Source organism: Apteryx mantelli, chromosome 2 (assembly GCF_036417845.1).
Source record: "Apteryx mantelli isolate bAptMan1 chromosome 2, bAptMan1.hap1, whole genome shotgun sequence".
Taxonomy (NCBI): Eukaryota; Metazoa; Chordata; class Aves; order Apterygiformes; family Apterygidae; genus Apteryx; species Apteryx mantelli.
In genome coordinates this window covers 73,832,420-73,849,416 of record NC_089979.1, presented here as the reverse complement: position 1 = coordinate 73,849,416, position 16,997 = coordinate 73,832,420, and the positions used below count along the sequence as shown (strand labels likewise).

General features: G+C 42.5%; 1 long non-coding RNA gene across 1 annotated transcript; it reads right to left on the bottom strand.

Moving 5' to 3' along the window:
• Window positions 1-8,250: 8,250 nt before the first annotated feature.
• On the bottom strand, window positions 8,251-14,575 carry LOC106482456 (uncharacterized). The gene is made up of 2 exons (XR_001292160.2): window positions 14,206-14,575; window positions 8,251-8,914 (listed from the first exon to the last, which is right to left on the bottom strand). It is a non-coding gene; the product is annotated as an uncharacterized lncRNA (long non-coding RNA).
• Between the last annotated feature and the right edge of the window lie 2,422 nt (window positions 14,576-16,997).

The following is a 16,997-nucleotide window of genomic DNA, read 5'->3' as shown; positions in this document are numbered from 1 at the left end:
TGCAGTGTCTTGGTGAGCCCTGTCCATCTCCAGCCCCAACGACTGTTGTTTCAGTTGCCAGCTCACTTGACCTGAGGGGTTCTCTTGGTTTGACCAATTGTGCCCAAAAGTGCTTCCATCTGAACAGAGGATCTTCCAGGTTGAATGCATAGCTCCCAGCAATGTGAGAGGCTTTTTCCTGACCCTGCCTACATGTTTTAACTTTATGCGAAACCTGCAGAACCATCACAAAGGCACAAATGAGGCTCTGAAAACAAAACAGAGATTGACATTGTATAGATATGTACAGAGTTCAACATTTCAAGAAGAATTCAAAAATTGCATGTCACATAAATAGCCACTGGCTATAAAGAGGAGCAGGTCCAGCAGACCTGAAATACAGCATCGATCTGCCTGCTTTGTGGTGCCCCAACCACCTCCATCTCATTGGAGATGAGCTGAGGACACTTAGATTTTGCCTGACTTCTTCAACAAACCCATTATGCTAATGATTGCAGTAGGGAATTATTACCCTTAATTGCATATGAAGATCCCAAACAGACAATTACACAAGCGTAAATCTTTAAACCTGAAATATGTTAATCCAAAGAACAACCCATCTTTTTTTCCCCCTCTGCTGTATACTGATTTGGGCTTGACGTCAGTCAGAGGGAATATGTAACAGTTCTATGTTTCTCCATCAAAGTGGGCATTGACCATGCCTCCACTCCATATTACATTTTAAACTTCAATAGCTCAACTAAATGTGCTAGTAATATGTTTAAGTTTGATACTGTGCTACATAAATATACAGATATTCTCTAGAGTGCTTCCTTAGTATAACCTCTGTGTGATTTTCCTGCATAGCTTCAGAGCTAATATAGAAGAAGTTTCCGGTAAGCAGATGATGCTTCTTTGGTCCACTGCTTTCCAAGAGATTTACAGTTTTTTTTGAACTTGGCCTTCCAATATCTCTGTGAGGCAAACAGTATAAACGTTCTGGCTCTGCAGTTGCACACGAGAGCTGCAAATCAAGGGGAGCTTTTGGCAGATTGGAGACTAGATTTCAGACTTCCCATTACAAGGTTAGAGCCTTAACGAAGGAGAGTCTGTGTTTAATTATCCTTTAGTCTGGGATTTGTCTTCTTGATTTTGTAAGGAGTTTTGACATTTTACTGATGATCTTGTTATTATTAATTCCTTTGGTGTTCCCTATAAATCATGAAAATCTGTCATGAATTTCACAGTGTATTTTTAGATAATTGCTTCCAGTGTACACCACAAAGCTGTGTAGTTACAGAGTTTGCAAACACTCTCTGAGGAGATGTACTGCCCCATTGCAGTGATCAAGTTGCTTATTTCATTTTGAGGATGAAAAGGAAGAGAAGAGATTGACTCTGAAAAGGAGGGAAAAAAAAAAAGGGTGTCTGTGGCTTAAATAGAAGGGGAACTCCCACAAAACGAGAGCACAGAGCACACCCACAGACCTAGTAAAGGGCATGCATTCTTAAGACATGAAGCATTTCGGTCTGGAAAATGGGCAAGAAGATAAGGGAAGGGCACTTGCCTCTTGATTAGTATTGAATTCCGGCAGGGGAATAACCTATTTTTAAACAGATTTCACAGTCACAGTTAGGCACTTTTTGGATGGTGATACTTAGGAGAACTATCAATCACTTTCAACTCTATATTTGTAGGACAAATGCATGGGGACTAAACATTTGGAGCAAACTAAGCATTTCACAGAAGTGTACTCCCTATAAATGAATAAATGCATGTATAATATTTTTCAAAAGGCCCCTATTATTGTAGGTAATTTTTGCTCTTAGGTGAGTACTATATGGGACAGTGTGTTGAGGTGAGAATGAAGCTTGTTTTCATTGAATATATTGTTTTTTAAATCACGAAAACATGGCTAGTCAGAAGATTCTGTAAAGCATTTTAAGTACCTATAATTACAAAGCTATATGCTTTATAATAAAAGGTAAGCAATTTTAAACAGGATATTGGGTTAGGGAAATAAAATTACAGCTTGGAAAATGAAACAGTTTATTTTGAGGAAACTGTAAAAATGTTTAAAAAAAAAATCCATCAAAACTTGCCTTAAAAACTTATAGTACAGAGAAGATGATCTTGAAAGAACTGTCACACCTACAAAATCTCAGAAGGTAATCCATTTACTGTCATTTGTTCCAAATATAAACAGTCAAAAGATGAAAAACCACATTAAACTATTATGTTCATCCAGCATGATTTCCTGAATAACATGGAAATACTATGGAAAGTAACCAGTATTAACCAGTATTTAATAAATAGTGACTTCTATTAAAAGTAAGAAATAAAGGTGTGTCCTTTACTAACACAGTCCAAGAAGGTAACCTGAGAAGAAACATGATCTCATCAGAGATAGTTCTACAAGACAGCTACCAAAAAATATTTGACAGATTAAATATTAAAGGTTTAAAATAGTCTTCATATGAAAGGAATATGACTGTGTCATAGTGCTTAATTAGGTAGGAAGTAGGGCCCTTCTATGAGTCTACATCAATTTTCAATTTCCAATTCAACTTCTACATCAATTTAACTTTACAGTATGATATTATGGAGCCTGAAATATTTCAAATATGTATATTCTTTTTCTATTCTTATTATTCCTTACAGTGACTTGTTTGAGTTGAGGCTTGGTCTTTCATAAATAGTTTATCCATGCAGTCGTGAGTACTGCAAATGGAATTGACCACATAAATAAACCCTGCAGGACTGGGCTTGAAGTCAGGGAGATTCAGGCTAGCACTGAGATTTGCCCTGGAGAAGTCTTTGCAGCAGACTTCATTATGACAACTTCTGGGAATGTTGGTTTGCTTTTTTACATGCCAAAAGTCCTGAGCATGTTTATAAAATATTATAACTAATTATGACTTTCTTTCAACACCAGAAATCTTTTGCCAAACAAATTTCATGTAATGCTTTAGTTTTTCTTATTTTTGTAGCATACTAAATACTTGTATGCTTCCTAACGGTCCATCTGACTGATGTGGATCAGTACAACACCTCCCTTTGGGGATCTGCAGTTGCTCAGTAACCAGCAATCTGGGACGAGACTCACTCTAAGCTGTCATCAGTGGAGGACATAAATGTGAACTGCTCTTGCAAATCCTGAAGAGGAGGTAATTGGTCTTAGTCAACAATTTAAGATAGTTATGGAATTAAGTTTTCATAGTGGTAAAGAGGACACTGTAGGTTCTAGTCCCCAAGAAGACTATGTGAAAGGATTTCTAAGGTTGTGGGGTAGTTAACTTTTCTTAATTTCAGTTCAAATGGAGCAATGCAGACCTTTAAAGAACAGGTGATAACTGAACTGCTTTTTTCCTGTTACAGTAAAGCAAAATTGAGGTCGCCCCAAGCCCAGGATTAGACCTTGGGATCCTATGTAAGATCAGTTATATTGTGATGTTCATAAAGCTGTTTACGGACGGTATTATCATTAAAATGCAACTGATATGGTTTTCTCATGTTTTTGTTATGTCGGTATTACTGAGATAAAAACCCCAAATACCCATTTAGAAAAAATTACCTTGAAGGCAGAAAAAAAATTCCCTTTCTTGTATCTCTTTCACCAGAGAAATAAGAGACATTTGACCAAATTATTTTCAAACATTTATATCTAGCAATGGACTTTCACCCTTTCGCTTGTGTTGAATTTCAATCTCAAGTCTTTTTCTTGATAATAAGCGTAAATTTTTTATGTCTTAAACTCATTCTGTTATTTTTATTTTTGACTATTGCAGAGACCTCAGCCATTCTTCCTAGTTTGTGTTTAGTCCCTTAAAGTGTTTTTCAGAACTGCATTTCTCATTAGCCGCTGTTTAGTCAAACTGTGTGTGTGTGTGTGTGTGTGTGTGTGTGTGTGTGTGTGTGTGTTCACACCGCTTTGATTTCAGAAGCAGCATTAATCCACTCAGAGCTTCAGTCCATGTTTTGGTTTTGCTGTGTTTCTTTTCTAAAATACCCTTTCATCTTTACTGTCAGATTAAAGGGAGGAAATCTCAGATCACAATATGAATGGTGGGAAAGCGCTTAAACCATTCAGGGAATGTGTTTTGGAGAAAGACGTGCAAGTTTTATTAAAAGAGAAAAAGAAGTGCGGGGCTGTAGAATTGAAACCATGTGCAGACTAACAGTTTTAGGAACCTTTCTACCCTAGATCACCCTGTGCAGCTCCATTTGTAGTAGTGATTATGTAGGGAAAATCTAAATTAGGTAGCAAGTCACTGGCATTTTTATAGTTGTCTGCAATAGCAGCAGACTGGTCCCAATGATCCATAGGCCTTCCTGTGCTGGATTTTGAAGATGACTCCTCTGAGTTTCGCTGTCAAATGCTGGTGTAGACTCAGTACTAGGAGCTTGGAAGCGTGCATAGACAGTCTTTTTCTCTACTTTTTTCTCCTGTAAAGAGCAAACTTTTCTGCCATTCCATTAGCTATGAATTAAAGAGGATGAGATTTGAAGTGAAATGACAATAAAGTTCTCCCAGTGGTCGCAGTATGACAATCTTCCAGCTAAAAAGGAGAGTGTGATCTGTTGCTGATTACTTTTCTGTTGATTATTAGATGATTGTATTTGAAATATTTTCTTCAGGCTAGAGAGAACTGTGTGTGTGGTGGCGTGATTGGGTGTTTTGTTTTTTAAATAAAAGGTCTTGAGTCTTGTTATGCACTTTAATTAGCACCTTCAGCTCTTGTTTTCACCTTATACAGGAAGTGATGAAACCTGTCAAACTTAATGGGAATCTTCCTGTTGACTTCAGTAGACATTAGAGCGGATCCAAGATCTGTGCTGAACTAACTTCCTCATGTTTTAACAAAGGCAATTCCACCTCCTCTCTCAAGGCTTTGACTCCCTCAGCTTCCTTAGATGCAGACCTCCAAATGTTTGCTGTTCTCCTTTCCAGTCTCTTTCAAGAAGAAAGAGCAGTAGCGTCTTTTCGCCTCCACACTTTGGGATGATACACACATTTGGCTAGAGCACATATTGCAGTCATCACCAAGAATTGCATAAGGTCAAATTTTGGCCTGGCCAGCATGCTTACTAGCTCAGCTTACTTAGTAAGCAAGTTTGGTGGAGCCTCTGCTCCCTACCCACCCTCCTCCCATGGGCAGCCAAGAGTGGCAGAGTCTGGCTTCCAAGTGTCACAGGGGGCGGCCAGCACAGTTTATCTTCTCTCTGAAAGCAGAAGGGAAACCAACAGGGAGACTGTGACTGAGGCTAAGGGTTAAAAAAGCTTCTGCACTTTATTTTAAGAGACTGTTGCCACATATCAAACTGTTCGTGTTTACAGCTTTCCTATCCATCCCCATTGAGCAGAAATCATGTCTTTGGAAACAGAACCTGAGTGTTGCTGAAAGTTAGATAGACTGCGTGCACTAACTGAGGAGACTTTGAGACTGCAGACTCAATATTTCTACCTATCTTGATCAGCTCTGTGATAAGATGTAGATTTGCACTTAGCAAATGTATAATATTTATTGTAATGCTCTGGACAGTGTTTGTAAACTGGCTTCCTGATCACAAGTGTCCTTAGTCTCAATTCACAGAATCACAGAATCACAGAATGGTTGAGGTTGGAAAGGACCTTTGGAGATCATCTAGTCCAACTCCCCTGCTCAAGCAGGTTCACCTAGAGCACGTTGACCAGGATCGCGTCCAGGCAGGTTTTGAATATCTCCAGAGAAGGAGACTCCACAACCTCTCTGGGCAACCTGTTCCAGTGCTCTGTCACCCTCACAGTGAAAAAGGTTTTCCTCATGTTCAGATGGAACTGTCTGTGTTTCAGTTTGTGCCTGTTGCCTTGTGTCCTGTCGCTGGGCACCACTGAAAAGAGTCTGGCTCCATCCTCTTGGCACCCTCCCTTCAGATATTTGTACACATTGATAAGATCCCCTCTCAGTCTTCTCTTCTCCAGGCTAAAGAGGTCCAGCTCTCTCAGCCTTTCCTCATAAGAGAGATGCTCCAGTCCCCTAAGCATCTTCGTAGCCCTTTGCTGGACTTGCTCCAGTAGTGCCACATCCCTCTTGTACTGGGGAGCCCAGAACTGGACGCAGTACTCCAGATGTGGCCTCAGCAGGGCTGAGTAGAGGGGGAGAATCACCTCCCTCGACCTGCTGGCAGCACTCTTCCTGATGCAGCCCAGGATACCATTGGCCTTCTTGGCCACAAGGGCACATTGCTGCCTCATGCTTAACTTGGTGTCCACCAGCACTCCCAGGTCCTTCTCGGCAGAGCTGCTTTCCAGCAGGTCAACCCCCAACCTGTACTGGTGCATGGGGTTATTCCTCCCCAGGTGCACAACCCTGCACTTGTTCCCTGGCAGCTAAGGAATGTGAGCTATATAGTTCACAAATAACTGTTACAGTAGGACAGAACAGCTACCTGGTTCTGAGGTTAAGATTACAGGGGTGTTAAATTCCCTGCCATAAAACAAATCCCTCTTGAAATGACAGAAGAGTTCACTTTGGAGTCAGTAAAAATTCCAGTCAGACTGCCACAGTGCAGGAAAATACATCTGAGATAAAATATCTGTGTATCTTCACTGAGAGCAGTTTAAAGCTAATGAATCAGTAAATGTATTATAATTTTATTTTATAAAGATAAATTTTTCTACTTTTGTTTCCTTCTTTGCTTCCTATTTATTTCTCTTAATATGACTTTTCATCTCTAGGTGGCAATGCCCATTAAATTTCCCCCAATAACTTGAAACTATTTCTTCCTATTAAGTGATAGAAGACAGGGAATACAGCTCCCTGCCCTCTGTTCTTAAGTGAGTTGAGCAAAGGGATTATCTTCCACAGAATGTTAATGTAGTTAAATGTAGCTAAAGTTAAGCAGCTACTTTCAAATAGGTTAGCCATATCCACTGTGCTGCATATAGCACTGAAGTTTCTAAAAGACTCTATTGCAATATTGTATCAGAGGCAGAGACAAAATGTCTGATCTGATAAGGTGAATTACATTTGATATTATTTTCCCTCACAGCAAGGAACATTTCAGCTTGATGGAGACATGACTCAATCTGCCTTGGAGACATTCAGTGTAATTGTTCACCTTCAATTCCAGAGTGCAATCTACTCTCGCTTATCCAGATCGGGTATGGAGGCAGAGGTGGGGAACAGGTTAAGACCTCACCTAGGTAAAGCAAAACAGATCATTCAAAATATATGTAAATTAGGCTGTAAGAACAGGTTTAGCCTATTCACCACTGAAAAAGTCTATAGGCCAACTCTGTTCAGAGCTGGGGTAGCTTTAAACAGTAGTGCCTGTTAAAAGCAATATACTACACAGGAATCTAAATACACAGCCATCAGTCACCATATGTAGTTTTGAGCAGCAGTGCTCAGACAGGGTAAAGTTTTGGTGCATGTATTCTGCATTTATTCCTAGCACTGACAATTAAAATTATTTTATTTTGCACTGTTAGAACAGCATCTGTCACCACAGCCACTTTCTAGGCCCAGAGTGTCACCATAAATATGTTGGACATAGATGATGTTTTCTTGCCTCCAGCACAGTTTTAGAGACACAGTCAAAATGGATCTCTGGTAAGGCAGAGGTGGCAAACATCCAGACTAACATCCATCTTGAATTTGGAGCAAAAAGGAAGTGGAAAAGCTGTCTGAAAACCTAGCTGAGAGCACTGGGTAAAATCCTGCTCTCATGTAGTCTGTTGTAAATTCAAAGTACTTCTTCAGTGGGGTTATCCCCAAAGCCCGCTGATGTATACAAGACAGAAATTTGGTTCCAAGTGTACAATTATGAGCAGGGCATTTGCCTCCCTAGGTCCTGTCTAAAGGTTCACATTTTTATTCAGTGAAAAAGACAAGTTTGTGTGCAAACCAGAACATTAATTTATGCATGTAAAGTCATATTTTATCTTACCTCTCCAATATGAAATATTTCTCCCCTTTATAATAGCCAGGTCTGCCTCCTATATGCTAAATATTATCCTAAAAAATAAATAACTATCCATCCTGTCTTCATCAACATCAGTAGAAGATTTATCAGTTATTTTGTGCTAGGATTTCTTCCTATGCTTCTTCCTAATTTAAAAATAATACATTGGATTATTAGCCTTAAAAATATCTGTTGGTGTCATTACATGGTATTTGTTCATTTTACCTCTTTCTCCCAGCCTGGACAATGCTGTAAGGGGTTCTGGGTTGAAAACAAGTTTTGATTTTCTTGTAGATTTTAATTTAAAGAAATGCTCAGCAAAAATTAGGAAACACAAAGAAAACTTTAATTTTGGTCAATCTTAGAAAATCTGTGGCTTGGGTTAAATTTGCTCTTAAAAAGCTTCCATGTAAGCATCTTGTAAATTTTGGGTGCTGCAAAATCAAACACTTTGTTTTTCTTTTGACACTTTCAATACTGAAAGAAAGAAAACATTGCTTTGCTTTCCAACCTCTCACTGCTGCCACCTCCTCCTTTTCTCTGGCTCCTGCGACGCAAAATGAAGTTAGACGTGCTGGTGACAGCGTGCACCAGTCAGGCACAGCAAGATATTTGCTGCGGAGGTTGCTGACAAGACGGATATTCTTGGCAGGCATCATGACACTTCTCCCCACCTTCAGTGGAAGAAACAAGGTCAATGGAACACTGTGCCCTACCAGCAGGACTTCAGGGATTAACTCTGGATGCCCAGTATCACTCCCCAGTTTTTATGTCATGAAGTATTACAATTGATCCTCCTGCTCAGAATATATGTTTTTCTTACACTGAAAAGACATGGACATGACTTAATGCTAATTCACATTATCTCTGATGTGCCTTGGGAAGATGAGGAGCAGCTGGAGGATCCCACCAAAATTTAGTAAGTAGCGTGATATTTTCTTTCCCATCCTTGTTGAACTGTGGATTGACGGACAAATCCATGGAAATGCTGAAAAGGAAGAAATAAAAATGAAATAGATGGAAAGCAAGAGCTGGACAAAGGCTCGATCCTACCCTCACTGAAGCTGCAAAATTCCCTTTGACTGCAGTGGTGCAGAACCAGAACAAAATATGGGGGTGGAGGAAAGCAGGGACTGGAAATCAGGGAAGTATGGCTTCAATTGATTTTGCCCCTGTGTTCACACCCTTGTTCCCCTCACCTACCCTCAGCCTTCACTTTCCCTGGCTCTCATCTTTACTCATTGCTGAAGCAGTAAGCTGTCATTTCTCATCTGGTATCTTCCACCCATCAGCAGGTCTGGGATAGCTGGCAGCTAATTCTGATGGGTGAATGACACATGAGGATCCCTTGCCAGTCGCAATGGGGCGTGAAAACTGATCAGGCTAACAAATGCTGACAGGTGAGAGACATTCATCCAAAGTTGCTACCGGTAGTGAAGACAGAGATATAAAGGGTTCCATATGGTAGCTGTGTTTGATATAATGCCAGAAGACAAGCATCCTAGAGGCCTGAATTACACTCGCTTCCATCTGCCATTTTCTTCCTCATTCTCCAACGTATTCCAAACATCCTCTTTCCTTGTCAGTGCAAAAGCATAGTTACAGGTAGAAATGAACACTAACACTGAAGTCTTATTCCAAATATGTAAAAACTTCTACTTATCAGAAAAAAAAATACAAATAAAGACAAAAAACAATTAAATATCTGTACTTTGGGACCTACAAAGATTGAAAAAGCCTCACGGAGGTTTTACCTCTTCTTTCTCTTTTTCATTTTGTTTTTTGCCTCCCCTTCCTGTTCAATTTCTGTTCAGTTTGTAGACTTGCAGTACACTGCATGTGCTAGAATAGCTGATATTCTCCTCTGTTGTTCTTATAAGTGAATTAGAGAATGACAAAGAATCTGAAACTTTTCTTCAAAAAGAATGTTGTTACAGATACCTGTCATACACTTGCTTTTCTGACACAGATATGCGTAGAAGTTTGAAATCTCAGATATGTATATACTTCTTTTTGAGCTCTGACTTGCAGGGCTGGTTTTAAGCATTTTTCTTAAACAGTTAATAAGCAAATGCTATAACAGCTGGACTTTAGCATGTCACCTCTATGTTCAGTGACTATACTCTGTGGAGGACACCGAACTCTGAGAGCTCCAGTTACCTTCTACCTCTTCTTGCCCTATCTTTTCATTACAGATGCTAAGTCTGGAAGACCATTCCTCCTGCTCTGAATCTAGAGACTGTTTTCCTGATTCAGATCTTGTAGTTATGTGGCAAGTTTTACACTGTTGTTGTAAAGTCATGATACTCCATGTTGTTCAGACACAGCCAGCTATTAAAAAGAAAAGGATATAAAGAAAAGCTTTGAAAAATGAGATTGGGAGAAAAAAGCCTGGAGGGTTTAAGATTTTATAATAGCTTAAATAAAGACAATAATTGCCCAGAAAACCCTAAGTAAGCTTGGAAATGTTTTCTTAGTTTTCATTTGCCACTATTTTCCTCCATTACTTAAGGAAACAGGAATTTACTTGCAATCAATATGTTACTTTATAAAATTTTGATAGTTTTTGTTTTTCACAGAGGAGTACAGAAGACACATCCAAATAAAGATTTGGATGCCTGATTAAATTAATTGATTTTCCAGGGTATTGCAGACTTGGAGGTCTGATCTTCAGCATCCCCCCAGTCTGGGCAAGGAGAGAAATTAGGGCTATAAGTGCAGTCAGCAAACTGTGCTTACCTTCTTCATTCTCCATATGCTCAGCACTTAGGAACTCTTAACTCTTAGCACCTAGTGCAGTTTTACCACCTACACTGTAGATAACTATCTTTGCTATGAAGGTGCAAACAGGGATTTATCTTGAGGCACCTTGGTGTAAAAACAAGCCTTTGAAAACATTCAAGAGTCTTGTGTTGGTAAGCATGATGCTCAACAATAGTCATAAAAAAATGATATTACCTTTGCTTTTTATTTAAATGTTAAATAAAGATCCCAAATGTGATGTGACATAGTGATCTGTACCTCAGAGGCAGGCACATCACAGGGCATCTTGCACAACTGAGCTTTGGTATACGTGACTAATCAACTCTAAATGCCTTTGGAATCCTCTTAAAATTAAATAAACACTACCAGATGAAGTCCTTTCACAGAAACCACAGATTCCATTAGTCACACCATCAGATGGGCCCTAGAATTTTTTAGTTCTGTACCAAAACTTAAATGAAAGTCAAACCAGTTGCACTAGAATAAGAAGTTACACACATGCAAATGAAGACTTGATTATTTGGCTTCTGTTTCATTTCCAGATGGTCGTAAAGACTTTCTGACCGTGTGGAGCTTCTGCCCAGTGAGGTTTTGAAAAAGCTTTTGGCTATTCTTTGCTTGAAAGATGGTCATGGTAAACTCTTTTCCACTGATCTTTTGACCAAAGGGCTAATATCCCCCTACCTACACAGTCAAGAATTTGCTATCCTGGAACATACACTCTGGCTCTTATATCAAGTCCATTATTTCTTTCTCCTTCTTACAGGACCTTAAAAACTGTTTTCCAATACTGCAAGATATATCTATACCTACACACCAGTTGTAATATCCAAGTCCATGAAAAACTAATAATTTTTTCAGGCCTGATGATTCTGTCAAGCATAGCTTGCTCTTTGAGCTAGTTATGATGAAAGATCTAATGGGACCCCTCTAACATAAGCCCCTTCCTATTCTGCTGTAATGACAAAGGTTCAGAGGAGACCAAAACCCATTCTGCTACATGCACGCTGCCTAACAGATGTTGTCAGGTGTTGATATAGGCGTTGCCAAAAACCCTTCCTCAAAAGGACAGAAAAAGTTATGGAACCAGCATGTCATTCTTGGCAGTAGTTTTTCTGGACATGCTGATATGAATCAAAGAGCAAAAATCCTTTTCCCATTTAGCTTACATCAGGAGAAATCAGAATTTCACAAGAAGAGAACAGCCACAGTCTATATTAGGACAAAATAGGTTGCATTTCGCTTTTCAAACTCCTTTGCATGGCTGGCTTACTGCACCTGCAAATGGCTGAATGTCTTTCAGAGGCCTATTCCAGACGTTAGCAAGAATTTGTTTTCAAGACTTTTCCCAAAGCCAAAATCATAGACAATCTCATAAAGACTCCCTTTAGTTTCCCTTCAGCAAATGCCATTGGTTTTACATAATCTTGCATTGATATATTTTTCCACTAAGAGGTGGACAATAGAGATGGGAGGAATATTTTTCCTTCCATCTGTTGGCTATCTTCCCAAAATATCTTGGCTATCATTCCCAATAATACCCAAGTTTTGCAGAACTCAGTTTTTGCACAGTCATTTCAGACATCATGCCTTATGTCAAGCCTGCACTTACTTTGATCTGGGTTCTTACAGTTTACAGTCATAGGTAGGATGTCTCATTTCAACATCTCTCCTTTTCTTTCATGGTTGAACTACATACTTATGATGCATTTCACAACAAACTTCATTCCTGATGCCTACTTCTACAGGCAAGAAATCAGCGTGCGCCAGCTCTAGAGGTTTACTGCTAGTGTCGTTCTCCAGATACCCAACTCTATTTGGTAAAGTTTCTCTTTCACCAGGCTAAGTGCATATCTCACATTTCCTTTCAGCATTCCTGTAATCACTGGCCATTCAGGGGCAACGGGACCTACTCCAGACATGTTTCAGGCTCCTCTCTGCTTTCAGTTCTTCTCAGTCACTCACTACCCAAAACTCTTCTGGCTGGCCCCAGAGGGAGTGGGGGTAGGGGGAGAAATAACATGACTCTGTACCTTCTCAGTACCGTCAGTTGTTTTTACCTCTTTTTGAAACGTCTGCTATTTCTCACGGCAACGACCTATTAATCATTTTTTGTTTAGCCCATTCTCCTTACAGTAGTTTAGCCTCAGAGTAGACAGAATAATCCCAGCTGGGTTTTAACCTGTCTCTTCAGTAAGCAAAATGCTACCGATATCACTATTTTGGGTCTGGATTTCCTGCCAGTTAGTTGCATTAGATGATATGGACTGATTCCATGGAATATATTTTCCTGAAGCTTAGGAAACACTTTTGGGAAAAAAACAAAGTTTTAATGATACTTCAAAAAGAAGGCTATCAGAGGATTATAAGTCTACTGCAGTTTTACTAAAAATCTTTCTTGGCTTATCCATTGAATGCTAAGCCATCCTTGGAGCTCCTGGTTGCTGGGATAATGCACTAGTGTTTATAATGTTTTTCCTTGATGCTGAACTCACTACTAGTGAATGGACTCAACTCTTTCCTGTGGTATTTGGGCAGGCACTTAATTGCCAGTTGTTGTCTGGAAAAGAAGCACCATATGAGCATTCTCAACATTTCACAGACAGCCCTTTTCTAAGGACATAAATTCCAGCCCGAGAATGGGGTAGTTTTATCTGATTGTAACCTTTAGGTCCAAGCCTTTTAAACATGTGCAAAATACACAGTTACCTAGGTCATCAGTGCTAGCACCAGGAATGTACCAGGCAATTATTTTCTAATTGACCATTCTGTAACTTTTGTCCAAAAATTCCCCAAATGCCAAAATATTTATTTCTGGTCAGTTTATGGATTTTTCATTGTGATCTTTTGTAAGTTCCATGTAACCTGCTGTCCAGTGAGATAATTCAGTGGCTTTGTGGTGATAACATAAATCTTCACAAATCATAGCAGTGACTCTCAATTTAATGTTTATCAGCTGACTCCTTCAGTATGTCCATTTCCATTCAGCCTAAAACTTTGAAGAATCCTTCTTCTTGTTTCTAAACACAGTTATCTCATTCAGAAAAAAAATCCCTAATATTCATGTATTTCCTGTAATTTTTACTTTGAGATTCTGGAGCCTGGCAGATGCTTGCACAAGTCCAGACAGGAAGGGGGAAGGCCAGGTACATGCTGTCTTCTGTTAACCACGTGACACCCGACAGGGCAGGGGTCTGCTCCCAAACTGCTGTGTCCTCAGAGGTCTCTGCTCATCAAGAGCTGGTAGCAGCAAGCTCCCTTCCTTTCCACCCAACCAGAAGTTCTTCATGTGTATCTGGTCAACTTTAAAATGACACGTGAATCGCATAAATTTATATCCAACTTATCTGGAACTGTCAACCTCTTTATCACTGTCCCAGTTTTTTTGGCCAACATCTTCTCTGCATGCCTCTGCACAACACCCTGCTCCTTCAGTCTCATCCTTCACCTTTCCATCCCATCCTGCTTAACAACCTCTCTCTTGGACAGTACCCACAATCCTTCCCAATACTTTACCTGGCCTTAAATGCTGCTTTTTCTTGTTTCTTACATTGCTTTTCACATTTTGGTCGCACCTCATCTTTTGCAGAGCAAGCAGGCAACCTTTATTTCGAAAGTTCACCGTGTTACAATCGCGCTGGAAACTTCCTCTTGCACCTGGGATCTAGGCTTAAAAAGGGGGGGGGGAACAGGAGGGAGAACACGCCAGGCGAGGCGGGCGGCGGGGCGAGGCAGGCCCGCGTAACGGCCTCGGGGGAGGCGCCCAACGGAAACCGCCGCGGCGGGGAGCCTGTTGCGGGGCCCCGGGGCGGGCCGTTGAGGCAGACTCGCGAACGGAGGGGCACAAGTCCGGCACAAGGCTGCAGCGGGAAACATCCCCGAGCCCACAGCCCCCCAAACGCGCCGCGTCCCGCCACCAGCTTGTGCCGCACTACCTGAAAACCCCGCCCTGGCACCGCCTCATCGCCCCCCTCCATCACGTGACGGGGACAACGTCAGGGCAAAGCGCCCCGCGCGGCTTCACCGCCATTTCTACGCATGCGCAGAGAGGCGCAGCAGCGCCACCTCGGGGCTCCTTTCGCCACTGCAAGCAGAGGACCTTGCGCATGCTCACTCGGGCCAAGCGGCTGTCCGGGGAGGGGATGGGCGCTCACCCCCCTACCCTTGCCGAAGGCGCTCGGGTTCTTCCGCCCCTTCCCGGCGGTGCGGCCTCTCCCCGCCCCCCGCCCGCCTGCCCGCGCGCCGCAGTCTCGGCAGCGCGGCGGAAGATGGCGGTTGGGATTGGCGGGGCGGCGGCGGGCGCGGCGGCGGCGGGCGCGGTTATGCAAACGAGGCTGTCGGTAGCGAGCGCCAGTGCCGGCGCGGGGCGCGGCTGAGGAGGGAGGCGACTGGGGCTGCGCCGCCGCCACCCTCCCCGGCGCCGGACCCTCCTCCCGTGCCTCCCTCGCCGCCCCTCCGCTTCCCCGCCTGCCTCGGCCCGGCATGGACGTTGGCGCTGCGCCGTGTCGCTGTGCGCGGCGCTGCGAGACTGCGAGCCGCCGCTGCCGCTGAGCGGGGCCGCCCGCCGCTCCCGGGGGGGGGGGGGAAGATGTCGGACACCAAGGTGAAAGTCGCCGTCAGGGTCCGGCCCATGAACAGGAGAGGTGAGCGGCGAGCGGCGCGGCCCCGGCCCCGGCCCCCTCCTGCCCGCCCGCCGGTGCCGCCGTGGGGGAGGCGGCGGCGGCCGGCAGCGAGCCCGAGCGGGCGCCTGCTGCCCCCCGCTCGCAGCTGCCGGGGGAAGAGCGCTTGTGCCCGGCGCCCCGCTCCCCGCGGCGGCCGGGGTGCGGGGCCCGAGGCAGCCGGGGGGAGGGCGGCCGCGCCCCCCGCGGGGACGCCCCGGGTGGCGTGGCGCGACGCGGCGCGGCGGAGAGGGGGTTCTACCGCCGCGGCTGCAGCCCTCTGTCGCCTTGCCTCGCAGAGCTGGACCTGAATACCAAGTGTATCGTGGAGATGGAAGGGAATCAGACTGTGCTTCACCCTCCGCCTTCCAACACCAAGCAGGGAGAAAGGTAAAAAAAAAAAAAGAAAGAAAAAAAATCAAAGTTAATCGTGCTACTCATTAAAAAAAAAACCAAAAACCCACACACCCTGTCCCAAGTTCCTGCCCCACCCTCTCCAGTTTTGGATTTTAGGCAGCAGATGGTTCGTGTGGTTTTGTTAAAGGAGCAGCAGTGCTGTAAAGTTTTTGCTCGGTGCCTTTCGAAGGCTGCGATGGAGAGGGAATGGGCTGAGGGAACAATGTGGTGGCCTCGCGCTGCAAGGGCGAGCACAAGTGTCAGTCAGGAACTGCTTCATTGGACTCGTGTTATTGGGAAATGACAATTAGACCTTTCACCCTTTCCTTGCTTCCCGAGTGGAACTGGAGGTAAACAAATGGAGCTGTGGAGGCATAAGATCACTATTGGCCTCCTGAGTTTAAAAGCTGGTTCTTGATTAACTGCTCAAAAAATAAGATATTCATTAGATAATCAATAGGATTAGGAATTACAGTGACTGTCCACAGTGTTTTCAGAAATTTCCCTTAAGTGCAGAATGCTATTGTGTTGATATAACCTGGGTTTTCATTTATGGAAACAAAAAGCAGAATTTGGATTTTCTGCTAGCAATGGTATTTTTTTTTTAAGTTTTGTTTTACTAGGTTTTAACATATTTGTATCTGTAATTGCTAGATCCTTTGTTAACTCAGTGTTATTCTCTGAAGTAGCCTATGAGAATATGCTAAAGTAATTTTGAAATCTGGCATTCAGTTATGATGCCCCAGTAAAGAATACCATTGGAAATATTCCAAAATACCAATGCACTAGACTGTAAAAATAGATCGGAACAGGAAAAGATTTCTTTCCTTTGAGGGAGTGTGGGGAAAGACAGGGAAGTGTGAGAGGAAAAGTTACATTGTATGCTTATCTCTTCAGTTACCTGTTGACTACTCAGCTTACTTGGTCTGCTGAATATATTTAATTCTAAGAAGGGTGAAATCATTTGCATGGTTATAGCCATTTTCATCTGAATGTGTTCCTACTGTTTAAGTTTTATTAAGGATATTTTTGATTGAGTTGGTAGGAGTTATGAAGAAACTGTAGCGTGAGGATTTGGGTTTTCTCAAAGGCGATATGTCAGGTTTTCATTGTTTTCCAATAGAAAAGGTCCAAGACTTTACATGAAGACCTTCTCACATTAATCCAAATGCTGGATTGTAGCTGTAATCAAATCAATTTAACTTAAATCCAACTTGCGTTGTCTTCTGAACTGTTACTATGGCTAATGTGCTG